Below are 18,369 nucleotides of genomic sequence, written 5' to 3' on the forward strand. Positions count from 1 at the left end.
CTTGTCCTGGTAGATCATGTAGTGGGGGTCCTAGACCCTCTTTGCTGAGTTACCAAGTCCTTCTCAGGCTGTGGCTGGTACCTGTGCATAAACCACTAAATCCAGGCATGGGAGCACCAAAAGACACCCATCCAAGGCCCTACAAGCAAAAAAGGCAAACCCATACCTGGAACGTGTGTCAATCCTAGTCAAGATAAACTACTCCTCCACCTAGAGTGGAAAAGATTCAAAAGAATTGATTTGATACCAAACTGCTGATTGGTCTACTTGAGTGCCATATTGGAGACCCAGCATTACTCTTTGTTACAGGCAGGTCGGATGGACATTCAACAGCAACATTAGCTAAACCAGCCCTTGTAAGTGAGTATGCTCTTGGGCCCATGCATAAGCCTTCATCTCTGCCATCATGGCAGCTCTATTCATGAGTCCATTGTACAAGCATTGGGCTGAAGAGAACAGAGGCTGGATGACATCTACTAATACAGCCACTTGGTTATTTAGTACCTCTTCTGCAGTGTATGCTATCTGGTAGCGCCACCACCACAGGCCCAGCCAAGTGCCTCCTTCCCAGATGTCTTTGTCCCCATCTTTCAATTGTTCTCTTAAAAACCGTGGCACACTAGCCAGGCCATCTGCCATGTGCTCTGCTTCCGAGGACCATTCCAGATACCAACTGTTCTAGGTGGGGTGCCCTGGAAACCAGACTCTGAGATAGAGTGCAGAAGGTTTTTCTGGAGTGCACTCAGGAGACACATTTTTAAGAAACTGAGCAAGCAGAACTGGGGAGAGGGGCAAATTGAAGCAAGGAGTGCAGACTTTTTTTATTCTCGCATCAGTTAGTCATCGGCCACAGGGTGCCCCAGTGAGGAGGTCATAATCTTAGATGAGACATATCTTCAGCAGAGGGCAATTCTTAGTAAGGGATATTACTATGTGTTGTCAAGAGAAAATATTTCCAGTAGCTTGGAGATGGTTATGTCAGTCCTGAAGAAGAAACTTAGGCAGTGAATCACAGTAGCCACTACAGTGTTAGACCATCAGTTTGTTCTAATTTAGGTTCAAGTTTTCTCTATTTCTGTGTAAGAAATTACCCAAAACTTAGTGGCTTAAAACAATATGAACATTTATTATCACACAGTTTCTGTGGATCAGGGATTTAGGAGCAGCTTAACTGTTTGGTCCTGGATCAGGGTCTCTCACAGGTTGTAGAGAAGATGTTGGCTGAACCTGCAGTCCTCTGAAGGCTTGACTGAGGCTGGAGAATCCACTTTCACAATGACTCACAAATATTGCTTGCACATTGGTGATGGCTGTTGGCAAGAAGCCTCAATTCCTGGCCACATGAACCTTTCCATAATGCTGCTATGAGAGTCCTCATAGCAGAGCGGCTGACTGATCCCTGGGCATGTGATCCAAGAGAGAGCAATGCAGAAGCCGCAATGTCTTTTATGATGCAATCTCAAAAGTTATACACTGTCACATCTATAAATCCTTTTGGTAATCACATTGTCCCTATTCATTGTGGAAAGATGCTATACAGGGGGATGAATACCAGAAGGCAAAGACCACTGGGGTCATTTTGGAGACTAGCTACAACAAAGATCTACCTCTACTTCACAAATCTAGAAGTCTTGAACCAAAGGTCCTTCTGTCAAATACTCATGCCATTTTTTTTTTTTTTTTTTAGGAGGGGAATGATAAGATGTCAGTTTGGATAGGCATGATGGGGAGACAGTTTATAAAGCATTTGGGAGTTAGCCTGAAGGAAATAATGAATCATTGCTGGCAAAGGCATCATCATTTAGGTGGGTGGGAGGAGAGAGGTTTGAACAAGAATAAACTGATGGAAACAAAGTTGGAGGCAGGGAAACCATTTAGAAAATTGTTGAAATAATTCATGAGATAGACTTGAAGGTAGTAGCATTTATGATGGAAAGATTTATATTGGAGATGGAGTTTGAACCATATTACAGAGGAAGAACTAATAGAATTTGATTGATTGGCTGTGGTAGTTGAGGGAGAAGAAACTCCAAATTTTGGTCATGGAAGAGAAGGCACTGAATTTAGTTTTAGATTTATGAATTGTATAACGTCTATGGGCTATCCAAGTGGCAATGTCCAGCAGGTCTGGAGCTTGCTTTGAGAGTCATCAGCATATATCTGTAAATGAAGTCACAAGAGTGGGTGAAATTACAAAGGAAATGTGCAACGATTGTACACTGCTCTTGCTTTCCTCTAGAGCACAGCTCTCCAGGAACTGAATATGGTGTTCAACATTTACAGTATCATGTCATTTTAATACTAACTCAGTGTCTAAGAGGGGTGGGGGCTAAAGAGCTATGAATAGCCAGGACTTGAAGGCAGTTGGAATCCATCACTTCCCTCCCTGCTACATTGTTTAATAAAGTACATGTAACTATGTTTCCAGAAAGCAATCCATCACCATAATAATATTCTTGTGCTACAGATTATAACAACATTTAAAATATATTATTTATTGCCCTAGAAATAGGTTGAAAAATCATATTACTGTGCTCAAAGAGCTTGTGCCAAAAAAAATCGCATCGCTTCTGATTGGGGTCTTCTCATATTTTCCAGGATTCTGTAGAAAAGCTTATATATCATCATCTTGGAAATCCAAACACTAAATAGTGGTTTTATGATTATTTTATACTTTTATTCAAGACAAAGTATCTAAGTTAATGATTGGTGATTACGCTCATAAACAATTATTAAGGCCTGTTAGCTAGTGCTCCAAAGGTAAAGAGCTAAACTTGGCTTGAGGGACACTACAGAGAAAGAAAAATACATGGTTCCTGCTCTTAAAGACATTGGTATCATGTGAGGGAAATAGCACAAACCCATAATGATCTCATGAGAACTAAACAGATGTAGAAACCAAACTGGAAACTTCCAAGGAAACAAAATCTTAGCAAAGTTCTCTGTGGCCTCCATTGATCATCAAACACTTTTCTAACCTAGAAACAAGCCCAATTTGAAAATTGAAGAGCAAATCCCTCCTGCTAGCTTTATGTCAGGGATGAAGTGGAAGAGGAGAGGAGGGGTCTGTAGTCCTTACTGGCCGTCACCTTAGTGGCCCAGAGGAGTCAACCCCAGCTATAAATGGAATGTTGCCTCCAAGACGCCCTCTCTACCCACCAGATCACACCACATCCCCTTGACTGAGGGATGCCCTTTTGCCCAAGGCTGTAATTCATCTCCATGACTACCAGGAAGGCCAGAACAACACATTCCTCCCAACAGGAGCTACATTTATTTTGTAGGTAGAAAATCAATATCCTTTATTTTGTGGAGATGTGTACAATTGGTTTAAAAGCATTGTACTCAGGGCTTCCCTGGTGGTGCTGTGGTTGAGAGTCTGCCTGCCAATGCAGGGGACACGGGTTCGAGCCCTGGTTTGGGAGGATCCCGCATGCCACGGAGCGGCTGGGCCCGTGAGCCACAACTGCTGAGCCTGCGCGTCTGGAGCCTGTGCTCCGCAGCGGGAGAGGCCGTGATAGTGAGAGGCCTGCGCACCGCGATGAAGAGGGGCCCCCGCTTGCCACAACTAGAGAAAGCCCTCGCACAGAAGCGAAGACCCAATGCAGCCAAAAATAAATAAAATAAATAAAGAAAGAAGCTTTCATTTAAAAAAAAAAAAAAAAAGCATTGTACTCAGTTCTGATAGGAAAAGTCTATGTGACCTGAACTTAGCTGACATGCTGGGCTTGGAATCAAGCGGACTGAGATCTTTCATTTATTTACTCACCCATTCAACAAATTCATTGCTCAGGCAGGTACTGTGTTAGGCAAGGAGAACATAGAGCTTAAAAGAATAAATAAATAAAAGAGTCCCTGTTTTAAGATCCTCAAGTTTAAAGGGAAAATAGACAAATATGATATTAATTCATAAACCCTGGGATAGAAATGTGCGATGAGCTTTGGGAGAAAATTCTTAGAATTTGTTAGGTAAAGATAGGGAAGAAAATGTGCTCTAAGCAAAGGAAACAACATTTTCTAAGGCACAGAAACCAGAAAGAACATGATTTGTTCAGTTAATTGCTAACTCTAGCTGGACTTTAGGGAATTTGTGGGGAACAGGTAAGAGATAAAGCTGACAAAAGTCTGATCTGGACAGATTTGGCGAGCCCTGTCTAAGAGTTAGGATTTATTCTGAAGGTAATTGAGAGCTTCTGAAAGATGTTAAGTGGAGTGCAATGATTATATTTGCTTAAAAAAAGATCACTCTGGGAACAGTAAAGAAGAAGGATAAGAATGGATCAGAATGGATCCCCAGGGAATTCCCACATTTACGAGGGAAAACAGAGCCAAGAGGAAAACCGAGATGGAGTAGCCAAAGGATTAAAAGGAAATCCAAGTGAGAGTGGTTTTGAGGACTAGAAGGACAGTGTTTCAAGTAGGGAGAGACAAGAGCATCCAACGCCATACAGAGGACAAAGAAGGCAAGGATGGAAACACGTCCATTAGAGTAGCAACCAGGAAGGCATTAGAGACGTTAGTGAGAGGAATTTTGTGAAGTGGGAGAGGTAGACTGTGGGTAAGGGGAAAACGGGAGCCAGGAAGAAGAGACAGAGAGGACCACCTTTTTAAAAATCCTGGCTCTGAAGGGATGAAAATCCCTCATTAGAGGAAACATGCAACGCAAGGATTTTATTCTATTGTTTTTTTGAAGATCAGGGAGATTTGAGCATATTCCCACGTGAGTGAAAGATACAGGAAAGAGCGCAGGTAATTACAGGGGCAAATTCCTGAAGACGTGGGAAGGAACAGGATCTAGGGCATGGTCACAGGGCTTTGCCTGAGACCAAAGACACCTCTTCCATGGTCTAATGAGAGTGTGGGGGGAAGATGGCGGTGCGGAAGTGGAGGGGTCTCCCTCTGACAGTTCTGCTGCTGTCTGTGAAGTAGAGAGTAAGGTCCCTGCTGGGAGTGTAGGGGCAGGTGTTGGTGGGCTTGAAGACTTGGGACGGGTAGAACAGTTGGAAATAGGTACTGTGGAGAGTGGGAGAGAAAGCCTGTCTAGGTGAACTTGGAAGAAGTCTTGTGTTAAGAGGAGGGCTTCTCTCCTCTGATATGGGAGGAAAGAGAAGGTCTGGTGCTGCGAGATTCTGTGATGTCGGGGAATTCAGGTCACTTCCCAGACTTCCTTCTTCCTTGTGTGAATTCTCTCTGAGGTTTCTCCCATGTTAGCTCTCAATTCTGTTTCTTTTCTTACTCCTTAAAAAAAAAAAAAAGTAACTATACATCAACAAACTGGCAGTGTGTCATAACTGAGGGGAGATGGCACTTCCTCTCCATGTGCCTGAAAAAACAAAGTGATTCAGCTTCTGGTGTATTAATTAGAGTCCAGTTAACTTCCATGAAAATAGAATCTATTGTACCATCTTTATATATTTAAACCTTTAGTGACAGCAACTCCTGGAACACATCCAGAGCAAAGCCCTGGCAAGGCCCTCAATCTACGACAATGCTTGTTTTCTGAACACGTTAGATAGTTGCACTCAATCCAATAAGCATTTAGGAAGCAACATCTGTGTACCTGCAACTATCTCGTCAAATCTAGATAAAATTCTCCTGTTTTGTTTGGGGCACAAATAACAACTCTATGTCATTGTGTATCTCATTTGTGGAAAATTTTATAACCACAGCAATGGTATAACTCTTAGAAGTTTATTTTTGACAATTCTTTCTTCCAAAATTCTTCCGTGATTTAAAAACAAAACAAGAACACACACATAAACAAAATTCAAGCCCTCCTCTAGCTAATTACTGCTCACTCTGACACCCCAAGGACTGAAATGGGGGGAAAGGCTTGAAGATGAGATCACTTTATGAGAATGGAGAAGAAAATAATAAACTCAAATCCCTCAATCAATTATTTCTCAGAAACAAAACATGTGTCTCTTTGGCCTTGCTTTTATTTTGGGAAACGCAGAAGCCCTGGGCAGGGATGGCCTTTCCTTTGACTTGGTGTTCGGGCCATTCCCACTGAGAGTTCAGGGAACTGGTTCTCCTCGCCCCACAGCTATTACTCTTTCATTTGGAGAGCCTGACACCCCATCATGGTGGGAAGTTGGGACAATCACTTGGCTTGTGCAGCCAGCACTTTCTCATTTTAATTATACTACAGGGAGAAGCATGCAGCTTGCTGCCTTCAGTCCAAGGGCAGCCATGGTGCTGCCTTCAATCCAACGGCAGGATTGGAGAATGGGCTCTTCTGCTTTTCTCTTTCTGATTTCCTGGGTTCTATTGTTCAAGGACCACATTCTTTCAAAACATTTTACATTAGCAGCCATACTGCATATCATTTATCTAGTCATTTGTTGAGTTTACTCTCTGTCTTCCTGTGAAACTGTACAACCAAGAAGATGGCATTAGGCCTCTTTTCTTTACTCCTATTTCCCCAGTACCTAGAACAGTGCCTGGAACAAGTAGGTGCTCAGTAAGTATTTGCTCAGTAAGTATTTGAGTTAATTAAATGAGAATTAAACAGAAAGAACTCATGTTGATTCTCTTTCCACAATCATATATTCCCAGAGATGGGAAGGAGGTAAGAATGGTGAGGACTTTGACCTTGATTCCTGAGCATCTGTAAACTATGAAGTTCCCAGCTTAAATGGCGGAATAAAGTTTTCTCTCCCTTGAAACTCATGGCTAGAAGTATGAGGACTGTTGTAACTCCTGCCTCTTCCAAATGAGGCTGAAGAGACCTGTGGGTGACTGTCCATGTCACTCTCATGGGATGAATAACTGGTGTTTTGGGTAATGCCAGCAACATTACAGAATCATACATTTTGAGCCACTTTTTAGAAGAGTTTAGCCTATGGAATCCTTATATATTTCTAAAATCAAACTATGCTGTCTCTTATTGGGATAATCATACACATTATTTTTCTAATGGGATACTTAGAGATTGAAAGGGGAAGCTATTAATTACACTGGACAAAAGGCATAAATTGGGACTTTCCTAGAAAAACCAGGTTGAATATATGATTACTTAGTAATTGGAATTTATTTATAAGACTTTTAGAAACATGAGGTCTGTGGAGAGAAAAACATATTAAAGTGGAGTGAAGAAGCCTTTAAGAAGTCTTTCTTCTGCTGCTATTGGGCACAGTTTTTCACAAATCATCCCAAGTAGGAAAGACCAATCCTCAATCGCTGTTGGGAACCTCTCCCATCTCAACAAGTTCCTTGATACTCACACTTTCTTTCCACATAAATCGTGCATACTTGATGTGAAGACAGAAACGCCAGCTATGAGCAATTAGGAACAACCTTTTTTTTTCCCCTTGAGCCAAATAATTCCAAGGCCTTTACATCAGTTTCCTTATGTTATTTTCCAGTCACTTTATCAGATTTCCTGGTCTCCTCTGTGCCTTTTCCAAGGTTCTCTTTGGGTGCCCCTAACATCTGATACCCAGAATCAAGTCCAGTATTGCAGGAAGAATGTGGCTGACTTGATTTACAACTGTGCCGTTGCTGCGAAAACGATCTCGCAAAGGGAATGCAGCCCTGGTTCTCAGCCTCTGTTACAGGTCAACATTCATCTCTGAACATTCCTTTAAGAATTGAAAGCCCATCAGTGCTACCTGTTAGGCCTTGACCACACTGTCATCTCCCAGACAGCAACAGCTTGTTCTGGAATAATCTTTTAGTAATGAGCTACCACAAAGACCTCCAGCTTATCTTGTCTAAACACGAGATGTGAGTGACTGTGTTAATTTTGCCATTGTAGACTACTCCTTTCACAGGGATTTTGCACAGGAAAAAGTGAGCAGGCACTTGAATGCCACAAACAATGTTGAGAATGTGGAAACTGTCTCATGCTGCTGGGACAGTCAGCGCCCAGGAGGCGCGCTTGGCGAGAGGAACGCGCTGGTTGAATGCACGCATTGTGTCATCCTTGATTCTTGCTTGGCCGACCCAGACACGCAGACTCCAAGACTGACAGGGTCTAAAGGGCCCCTCCAGGTGGGCAAATGCACTCCCCTCACCTTATGAATGATAAGACTGGACGGCAGGTTCTTCCTGTCAAGACAGGCCTCAGAGACGATGGAACAATGTGTCTCTAAACAGCATTTGGAGTTTTAGTAAAGTCCGTGCCTCTTTCATCTGATATGATTTCTTCCAAAAAGCAAGAGCTGTTCCTAACTTCCGGACTCTTTCAACACAGTTACTTTAATAAGGAGCAAAAGAAAATGAATTTAACATCTCTTTACACTGAAATCTTCTATGGGGGAGATGAATCAAGCACTCCACATTTCTATTCAAGCTTCAACAAGCTGCAAAACATCGAATCTTACCTCCACCTGGAAAAGTTTGGGGAGAGTTGAACTATCTCCCAAGACTGAGGGGAGTTTGTTATTTAAATGATCCCTGCAGAAATCTTTCTGTAAAAGAAAGAATTCCTCATTCCATCCTCTTTTCTTTCTTTCTTTGATGTTTTGTAAATTATATTTTCGGAGATTGTGGCTGGGCAAAGTGAAGACTGTTTGTACTTTCTAAGTCTGGAGTTTATACTAAAAATAATTGGTATTAGACCAAAGGATGTGGAGGTATTTCTCCCTTCCACATGGGCTCTCCTTCTGAAGAGGGTTATATCCGTCCCTGTGCGCCACCCTTCCCACGCTCAATTCAAAGCCAATGATTGTAGTAACAATCATTTTCATTGTATGCTTTCCCTATCGTTCTTAGCTTCTGTGGGCAGATGTCGGAAAACTGGGCTTTGCTTGGTCAGTCACACAAACTGAAAGTACATTTTTGTCCTGTCATTGACTGATAGCTTATTCCTGACAGCAAGAATGACCCCAGATCTTGTCAGAAATAGAAACACAGAAATTGAAATCATGTGGCCTCCCTCTGCAGAGGTTTTAAATGGGGCCAAGAAGTAACAGGCTTCATCCTTGAGGGGAGTATCAGCTCCAGGAGCCCAATCTCTCACTCAAAAATATCTGGTATTTATCGGGCAATAAACTAGCAATTGCAAGTAAGTCCAGCAAATGCTGATGGCTCTTCATTTTACATTCTTAATATCGACACTATGTTCTGACAGACCTGGTCCAGGAAGTCTCCCCAGCTTGAGTGAATCAGATTCATGGGGATTTCTGTGTTTGCCTATAAGCTAAAGTGCATTTCCTCCCTTCCTTCCTTCCTTCCTTTCTTCCTTCCTTCCCCCTTCCTTCCTTCCTTTCTTCCCCCTTCCTTCCTTCCTTCCTTCCTTCCCTCCTTCCCCCTTCCTTCCTTCCCCCTTCCTTCCTTCCTTTCTTCCCCCCTTCCTTCCTTCCTTCCCTCCTTCCCCCTTCTTTTCCTTCCTTCCCCCTTCCTTCCTTCCTTCCTTCCTTCCTTCCTTCCTTTCTTCCTTCCTTCCTTCCTTCCTTTCTTCCTTCCTTCCTTCTTTCCTTCCTTTCCCCCTTCCTTCCTTCCTTCCTACCTTCCCTCCTCCCCCTTCCCCCCTTCCTTCCTCTCTCTCTCTCTTCTTTCCTTCTTTGCACTTTTTCTGGAAGAGAAAATTGTGGTGATGGACAGTGACAAGCAGGGAACTCCAGTCTTTGGAAAACCTTGTTGGTGACGTGGTAATGAGAGACTCTGTCACACTCTACGGAGGCCAGCTGATGACCAAGTTATGGATTGATTCCTTTTATTTTCTCTAGAATAAAAATACTTAGAAGGCAGAGAACAGATCCCTTCTCTATGAGATACAATATTAGTAGATTGTGGGAGGTTGAGAAACAAAGTTAGCTGAAGTTTCATAGCATTTGTTAGTAGCCTCCCAAGCTCCCATATACTAATTTGACCTTCCCAATTTCGATTTGGGAATCCATATCATCCCAGGGAAGCTAGTGTAAACTAATCCATGTATCCATACTCCTTTCTACGGGGACCATTGGGGTGAACGTGCAACTTCAGCTAGTCCAACAGATTCTAAGGACTTCTGTTGGGAATGCTGGGACAAAGATGCTCTCTCCTCTGGATATGAACAAGGATTCACATATTATATAACAGAAGCTGCTAGCAGCCATCCTGTGACAGAAAGTATCACAGGATAAAGCCAATTTCATGGGAGGCAAAGCAGACAGAAAGAAATCAGGTCCATTTTGGCATCCTTGAGCCACTGGATCGAACTGTACTTGAAACCAAACCTACAACTAGATTTTTCGGTTATGTTGAGCCAATAAATCCCATTTATTGTTTAAGTTGAGGTGAGTTGAATTTTCCTGTATACACAACCCAAATATTTTTAATTTAGAAAATCCACATCTTTGACTAAAGGAAATAATGTGGGGCAGGATGGTACACACACACACACACACACACACACACACACACACACAGAAAGAGAGAGAAAGAGAGAGAGAGCACTTGGTCTCTGCATAATGCATTAGAATTCTTTGGGGAATACACACTGTATAAGACACACCCTTAACTTGGTAGTCTAATTGTAAAATAAAATCAATGCCTATGTTCAGTATTAGAAACTAATATGCAAATGGCATGCAGTGGTACAAAATGTAGTGCTCCCAGAGAGGGGGGAACGTCAATGAAAGAGGATGAGAGGCTTCATGGAGGAGGTGAGATTTAGGCAAGAACATGTGGGAGACAGCTGGATGAAGAAGAGAAAAATAAGGTGAGAAACGTGAGCCAAGAGACCCTGAGCTCTAAGGCACCTTTAAAGGATTGTGACCCTCAAAGCCCCAAGCTCCATCAGTTTGCTTTGTATACTATTCAGCATGGTTTCTGGTGATGCAATAATAATAAGCTGAAACTGACCCTTTACTAAGAAAACCAATATAAGCTCTCTCTGGGAGCTCGCCATCACTTTCCCATGTGCAAACGTCTAGGTGAAATTCAGCTGTCTAGGCTCTTCCCTTTCAGTTCCCTGCATAATTTCTGCCTCTGAGTTACAGGAAATTTCTTTCTGAAAAGCCATTTGGAGACAGATTGTAATATAATGCTCTTGAGCATTCCACTGTAACGATCGATAAAGGCAGCACTCCCTGCAGAAGTAATCAAACACAGGATGGAATCTAATATGCAGAGAGCTGATATTTTAACTAGACTCAAGAAACTCACTGACTCTTTGCTCGAAGCTGTGGCCCGGTTCATTTTCCTGCCTTTGTCTTATATTTTTATATACTTCTAAGGTCAAGCTTTTTGAAGTAGCTTATAGTTATTTTATTCTATTTTAGTTGTTCAAGGCTGCAACCAAGGTCAAATCTACATAAAAATAAGCATGCTGGCAACCAGCAAAGAGTCTGTTATTCTAGGAAGAAATAACATGGCAATCGTGACCCTGGGTCCCCCATGCGCCCTCCTCACACTCTCCTTTTGACTCTTTAAGGAAGAGGCTGAATGCTCATGGCTAGTATGTGCCAAGTAAACCAGAAGTGCTTTCTTGGAGAAGATAAGCTTTTCTAGTAAAAAGACATCCTGTCCATACTGAATCACCATGGAGTGGAGGATGGGAGATCGTGGGGGGACATCATTTTCATTCTATTAACTGGATTAGGAACAAGATGAAAAACAGTGTCTCTTGTTCTTTCTCTTCTCACCATGACTGTGTTCGCCTTCCCTTTCTGGAACTGTTCTCTGTGGATATGTCCTACAATCATCAGATCAACATTCTGAGCTTGTGTTTAAAAACCACCTTTGGAGGATGCTTAATGCATCGTCAATAATAATGAGTCATAAACAACAACACCACCCTCTGCATAAGATTTAAAGAAAATCACTCTCACTACGATGGTTGTTTTTAATCTTTAGAAAATATGAAGGAATTTATATTATAGTAACTAAAGAAATAGGATCCTTCAAATATTCCTTAGCTCAAGGCAGCATTCAGAGCTTTGATAAAGGGATTTTGGTGTTACCTTTAAGTGAAAATTGGCATCACTACAATTTATTAAATGGATGTTACTCTTCCCACCATCCCACCCATGGCGGTCCCCACTCCCTACATATTCATATAATTATAGAATTAGAAGAGGACAGTGACTTCAGAGCCCTGTATGACTGAACTGGGGTCAGGGATGTTCAAGAACGTAATGATAGTGCAAGCATTTATTCTCTTGGGAGTAGGTTTATCAAGAAAGTGTCATTTGCCCCAGGCTGTTGAGAGGCCAGTACCTCTTCAAAAGTACTAAAGACATTAAAGACCCATTATTACTACTCAGCAATAAAAAGGAATGAACTATTGACACTCAGTGCAACATTGATGAAGATCAGAATAATTATGCTCAATGAAAGTAGTCAAATTCCATTTATTCAAATTTCCAGAAAATGTAAACTACTCCATAGCGATAGAAAGCAGATCAGTGATTGTCTGGGGCAGGGAGGAAATGCAAGTTGGGGCACAAGAAAACTTTTCAAGTTGAATCATACAATCATTATATTAATTGCCGACTAAAAAATTGGCACTTGCCATCTACCTCTACGAGAATTAAATCATGAGCTGCTGCAGCCGCTGACCTTCAACACCCCCTGAAAGGAGTTCAGGGTGGAGATCAGGAATGAGGCACTCTGTGCTCCGGGAAAAACTGGCAGAGCAGGTCTTCAGATAGTTAGATATTTTCAGGAGAAGATTTTATGAGCCCAATTCTTGCATCTCCTCTTATCTAGAAAAGCACTGAAATCATTAATGGTGACGTCTGCTCCTCATGACTAGCAGCAAGCCTCTGCCAAAATGTGTGCTTGATGCACGCACCCCTTCACCAAAATCACATACAGCACTGACCTTCCCCCTACCTCTTTGGAGCGGTTCCTCAGAGCTCTCTAAAATGCTGTCTCCCGGGCTATAGTACTCATTTTGCCCCAAATAAAACTTAACTCACGACTCTCACGTTGTGCTTTTTTTTTTTTCAGTCAACAAATTGTGGTGATGTTTTTACAGGTGTATTCATACCTCAAAATGTATCAAATTCTACACTTTAAATGGGTGCACTTCATTGTTTGGTACCTCAATAAAGCTGTTTTTGAAATGCAGTGATAGAACAAATAGACAACAGGGGATGGGGGAATGACGAGGAGAGAAAAAAAAGTGAGGGACTATTTCTCCTAGTGCAGCCCAGACACTTTTACTGGGGTGCAGTTCCTTCCAGTTTCAACCTAGTGTCTCAAAAATGAATTCTTGTCTTGATACTTTATATCTCTAGAAAAGAACCTTACCTAAACCACAGCAAATGGTTTACAAGATAACCACTTGTAACTAATTAATTAATTTCAACATCTAAAGAAATCCTCTCTTACTGTTTGGATATATCTCATCACCTACACACTGTATATACATTAATAATATCTTTCTTCTGGATACTTAATACTCCAGTATTTTAATATATATATAATATATATTTTAATATATATATATTTTATATATATTTTAATATATATATTATATATATATATTAATACATATTAATATATATATTAATATATTATATATTATATTTAATATATATAAATTTATTTATTTATTTATGGCTGTGTTGGGTCTTCATTGCTGTGCGTGGGCTTTCTCTAGTTGCGGTGAGTGGGGGCTATTCTTCGTTGGTGAGCGGGGGCTACTCTTCGTTGCTGTGCACGGGCTTCTCATTGCGGTGGCTTCTCTTGTTGCGGAGCGCGGGGTCTAGGCACGCAGGCTTCAGTAGTTGTGGTACGTGGGCTCAGCAGTTGTGGTTTGCGGGCTCTAGAGCGCAGGCTCAGTAGTTGTGGCGCAGGGGCTTAGTTGCACCACGGCATGTGGGATCTTCCCGGACCAGGGCTCGAACCCGTGTCCCCTGCATTGGCAGGCGGATTCTTAACCACTGCGCCACCAGGGAAGCCCATGGATACTTAATACTCTTTATTGGTTGCCATAAGAGTTTTGATGGGAAATGTTTTACAACACTCAGTCCTCAAATAATACATGTAATTGTGGGAAAATAAATGGGCACTTGGATGATTGACTCGGTTCCTCCAAAAAAAAAAATCTGTGGCAGGGAAGAAAAAGATAAACACAGATGGAAGATATGTAATAAGCAAATGCAGTGAGACACCCTTGATGGGATCACTGTTGAATCAAATCAATTGTAAACAGACTTCTTTGTAACAACTGGGAGCTTTTAGGTATAGTGAGTGGGAAATGATATTAAAGAGCTTCATGAGAGGGAAAATGGCACGGCTGCACATGAAAATATCTACAGCGCTTACAGCTGCGTACAGAAGTACCAGGGGGAGATATGACTGAGGTCTGGGATTTGCCTTAAAATTCTTTAGCTGAGAAAAGTGGGGAAGGCATGGAGCAACTGTGGCAAAACTCTTAATAATTGTTGAATCTGGGTGATGGCATTGGGGGATTCAGTAAACTATTCTTTTTACTTTTGTATATATTTGAATTTTTCAAAATGAAACATTTTTCAAGACTTTGTTAAAGGACTTGTTACATTTAGAAAGAGGAGAGGGGCATGAATTAAAGAGATGACCAAAGAAGAAAGGAAAGAATTGACCTGCGAATGAGGAGAGGGGTTGAGGGAGTGGCGGTTGGGGTGGGTGGGCTGGTGGGTGGTGGGTGTGGAACTGCCTCAAATCTATTTCTAGAATAGAAATACAGCCTGCCTGAGTGACATTGGAAAAACTGGAGAAACTGCTTGACCTCCCAGGTGTGTGTGAGGAGTCATGGCCTTGTCTGCAGCCCCAGTGGATGCATTGAGTTATTCAAGGGCCTCATATTCTCCCAACTGCCCTTCTGAGCTATGATGGTTCTGCCCTCTCCAAACTGCTCCTGGATCAGATGACAGGAGGCCAGCCTGCACGTTCTGCTCCTGTCCCCAGTGCCGTTGATTTTCCAGGAGCCACTTAATCTCAGAAACACTACCATTTTCTCTGATGCATTTGAAGTTGGAAATCCATCTCTCTGTCTTGGGGCTCTTTATCCCTTGTGGTCCCCCTCCCAGTGGCACCACAGACAAGGACCAGGCGACAAGAAAAAGTGAGATGATCGCAAACAAGCTTTCCCTCTACGTTTACAGGGCAAACCATGACTTCTCAAGGCCCACAAATTATAGGGAGAGAAAGGGTGGAAAAATCCAAGAAAAAAAGAAAATAACACCCAACCATACCACCCATAAAAACATGCCAGATGGGAGGGGAAGATGCCTATAATTCTACTGGTTTTCAAATGTATTTAATTAGTTCAGTCATTTATGAAACAAAACCCAGAAATTCCAGGCATCTCTCCTAAACAAAAGAACCACTAATGTTTGTTTCTGGTCAGCATGTAAAACTTGGTTAGAACCCAAATGTTAGACATAGGTTCCTAAGGAAGGTCCCTTACAGCCAGGCCTCAGATATGGAGGGCCTGTCATGCACATTCTTATCTAGCTGTCAGAGTTCAGCCCAGAGTTACCAACAACTGGAAAAACATTCAAGAGATGCTCTTCCTACCTATGTCAAGGGGAAACTTCCTCCAGAACAGTCACCAAAAAAGAAGTAAAGGTAATTATTCAAACCACAGCACTGCTAAATTTTCTCACTGCCCCGAGTCCCCCAAAGAAATCTTGATTCAGACTATCTAGATTCTACAATGTTATCAGTCATCAACAGATTTCAACCTTCCTTGAAAGTGCTTCCAATTGTTTCAGTGGCTAAAACAACCTAAATCAACACTGGATATAGCAAAGAAAACAAACCACTTATAAACGTTCTCATACCTGCCAAAACTGGAAAGCTATAAATAGGGCAAACACTGTTCAAAAATATTTCTCAGGGAGAAAACAGGCGGAAAAGAGTGAATAATTTTCAAAGAAGGATTTTTTTTTAAAGTTAGTTCATTTTGCAACTTGGAATTTCTGTGGCCATAAGGAAGGGAGGAAAACATAACTCAGCCATGGTAATATGTTTCCTACACCCATAGGATGTTAAAATGCTGTCAGCTTGATGGAAGCAATTACACTGCATATGATATTGATAGAGTGTTTCAGTCAGTGTGTCATTTCTCCTATAGCTTCTGAGAGAAAGCAATTTTTTTAATACCATTATTAGCCCTTTTGTACTTTTAAGAAAATAAGCTGTTTTCTTCCCAGAGAAAGCTTGGTTTGTCAAGGTCATTCAACTACTAAACCAGAATCAAGGTTCAAATAATACTGAATTGACCAACTCTCTCATTAATCATGCAATCTGTTGTATTTATTTTTCAAGCATTTAACTCTATTGTTAAGTGGGCACTATTGTAGTTCTAAGGAACAGAAATCTTCGGAGTTTAATAATTTTGAGTTAGAATCTTGCTTCTGCCATTACTAGCTGTGTAAGCCAGGGTAAGTTCTTAAACTCAACCTGCCTTGGTTATTCCAGAAGTGTCCCATGTGGTTTGCTTCTTAGAACCTTGTGATTAGTTGATCTGGCTACTGATTCAATGATTGAAAATAAGTCTATTTAGGGAAGAAGTCTGAGGGGATAAAATTATGTCTTTCGTGTGCAGAATACTACCACACCACTAATTTTCTCTTCTGTAAATTGAAAATTAAATGAAATAGTGTATGAGAAGTGCTCAACATAATGTGTGGCAATACAAGTATTCAATAAATGATGTAGTTATTGTTAATAAATACCTTCTGATTAGAATTACAGATCCATCATTTCCTAGATTAAAAGGACTTCATTTATATGTACATATATGAATATAAAATGACAATAAATGCCATATACATGTAAATGACACCATTTTCCCAAGGGACGATTTGATCCCAAAACGCTGGTGAAGCCAGGAACTTCATCTTCCTCCTCTACAGCCCGGCCTTGGCAGCCCTGCTTCAAAATAGATGCTTTGTTCATTCTTTCACTAGTTTCCTCCCTTCTGTTTGGAATCTGAAATATTCTTTTTTTTTGGTTTCTGACCCTATGAAGGAGAAGAGCTACCAGACCAAGACTATTCAGAACCTGGGATTAACTGCTGAGGTGGCCCTGCCTTTATATGCGAAACTGCAACCTTGCTGCAGACCCTGAAGGACTTGTCACTCTAGGAAATGTTTCTCAAGGTCAAAAAGAAAATCAACAGGACTAAAGACTGACTATGGACCCCAGCATGTACAGCTGTTTCATTCCTTTTGAGGGGCATTTTTAGAGACACGCCATTGCTTAATTTATGTAAGAAATACATACTGTGTGTGGTCCCCCAATATGCATATGTGCTACCCATGTGTCGGTTTTAATATTGTTTTTCATCCTTTCTTATCTCAAGGTCTATATGTCCTAGAAAAGCATGGTGGGAAGGCTTTGTTTCTACTAAGTGAGCTGCTCTTCCAGAGGAGATGGGTAAAAAGATGTGTTATCTGGGTCCTCAGAGAAGCAGATGCCAAGATGGGATTAAACATGCTAGGATTTAATAGGGGAAATTTCTGTGACAGACCACATGTAGGCAGCTGATGTGGCTGGGAGGATCCATGCGAGACCAATTCCAAATAGAGAGGAGGAAAGAAGTGTGGGCGGATGCATCCTAGATGGCCCTGCAGGCTACAGAAGTTTATCCGGGTCGTCAGGGAGTCCAGGAGTGAAAGTCAGCTGGCAGAGGAGTCCTGAGTCACCCAGGAACAGGCCTGCCTTGGAATCACTGCTGTGTACAGTCACGGGCTAGGCCCAGCCTGAAGACAGTGTGACCTTAGTGCAAACGGGAGCTGGATCTCAGATCACAGCAGCTGGAGTCACTTTTGCTGCCTGTAGCTGGAGGTTTCTGAGACACATTCTCATGGCTGCCCCAGGAGAAATGATCACTAACTGCTGCAGGATCTCTTACAGAGAACTCAGGCAGCTGGAGAAGGGAGAGAGGCTGCCTGCGGAGAATAGGGGCTGACCCCTTCCCCCCAAGGACACACACACACACACACACACACACACACACACACACACACTGTGAACACATATACAGTGTGGGAGACCTACATATTCTGAAAGGCACAAATACGCCTCTTTCTGCAAAATAGTTTGCATCAGAGAAAGTCCCCGCAGTTCTGTGGGCTTGGGGTGCTGGCATGGGGACCAGTGTCATGTTGACCTGGTTACTTACAGCCAGCTCCGAAGCAGAGGGGACAATGCGTCTTTCTTCTGGATGGGAAACATGTCTTAGAGGGGGAGTTAGTTGAAGACATGAGGACGAGAAAGAAGAAGGAAGAAAAGGAGAGAAGAGCAGAGAGAGAGGGTGAGAGAAAGCCGAGCGCTTCTGATTCCCATTCAGGCCTCCGTTCTGTGCTTTGCGTGAAACAGAGAAAAGGCCAGGAGAGCCCAGTGAGCTCAGTCAAATTCCCCCAGAGGGAGGTGACATTGGCAGCTGGGGGCAGGAAACCTTCTGCAGTGGGTCAAGTCAAGTCAACGAGATGGCTCTGG

Source organism: Balaenoptera acutorostrata, chromosome 2, assembly GCF_949987535.1.
Source record: "Balaenoptera acutorostrata chromosome 2, mBalAcu1.1, whole genome shotgun sequence".
Taxonomy (NCBI): Eukaryota; Metazoa; Chordata; class Mammalia; order Artiodactyla; family Balaenopteridae; genus Balaenoptera; species Balaenoptera acutorostrata.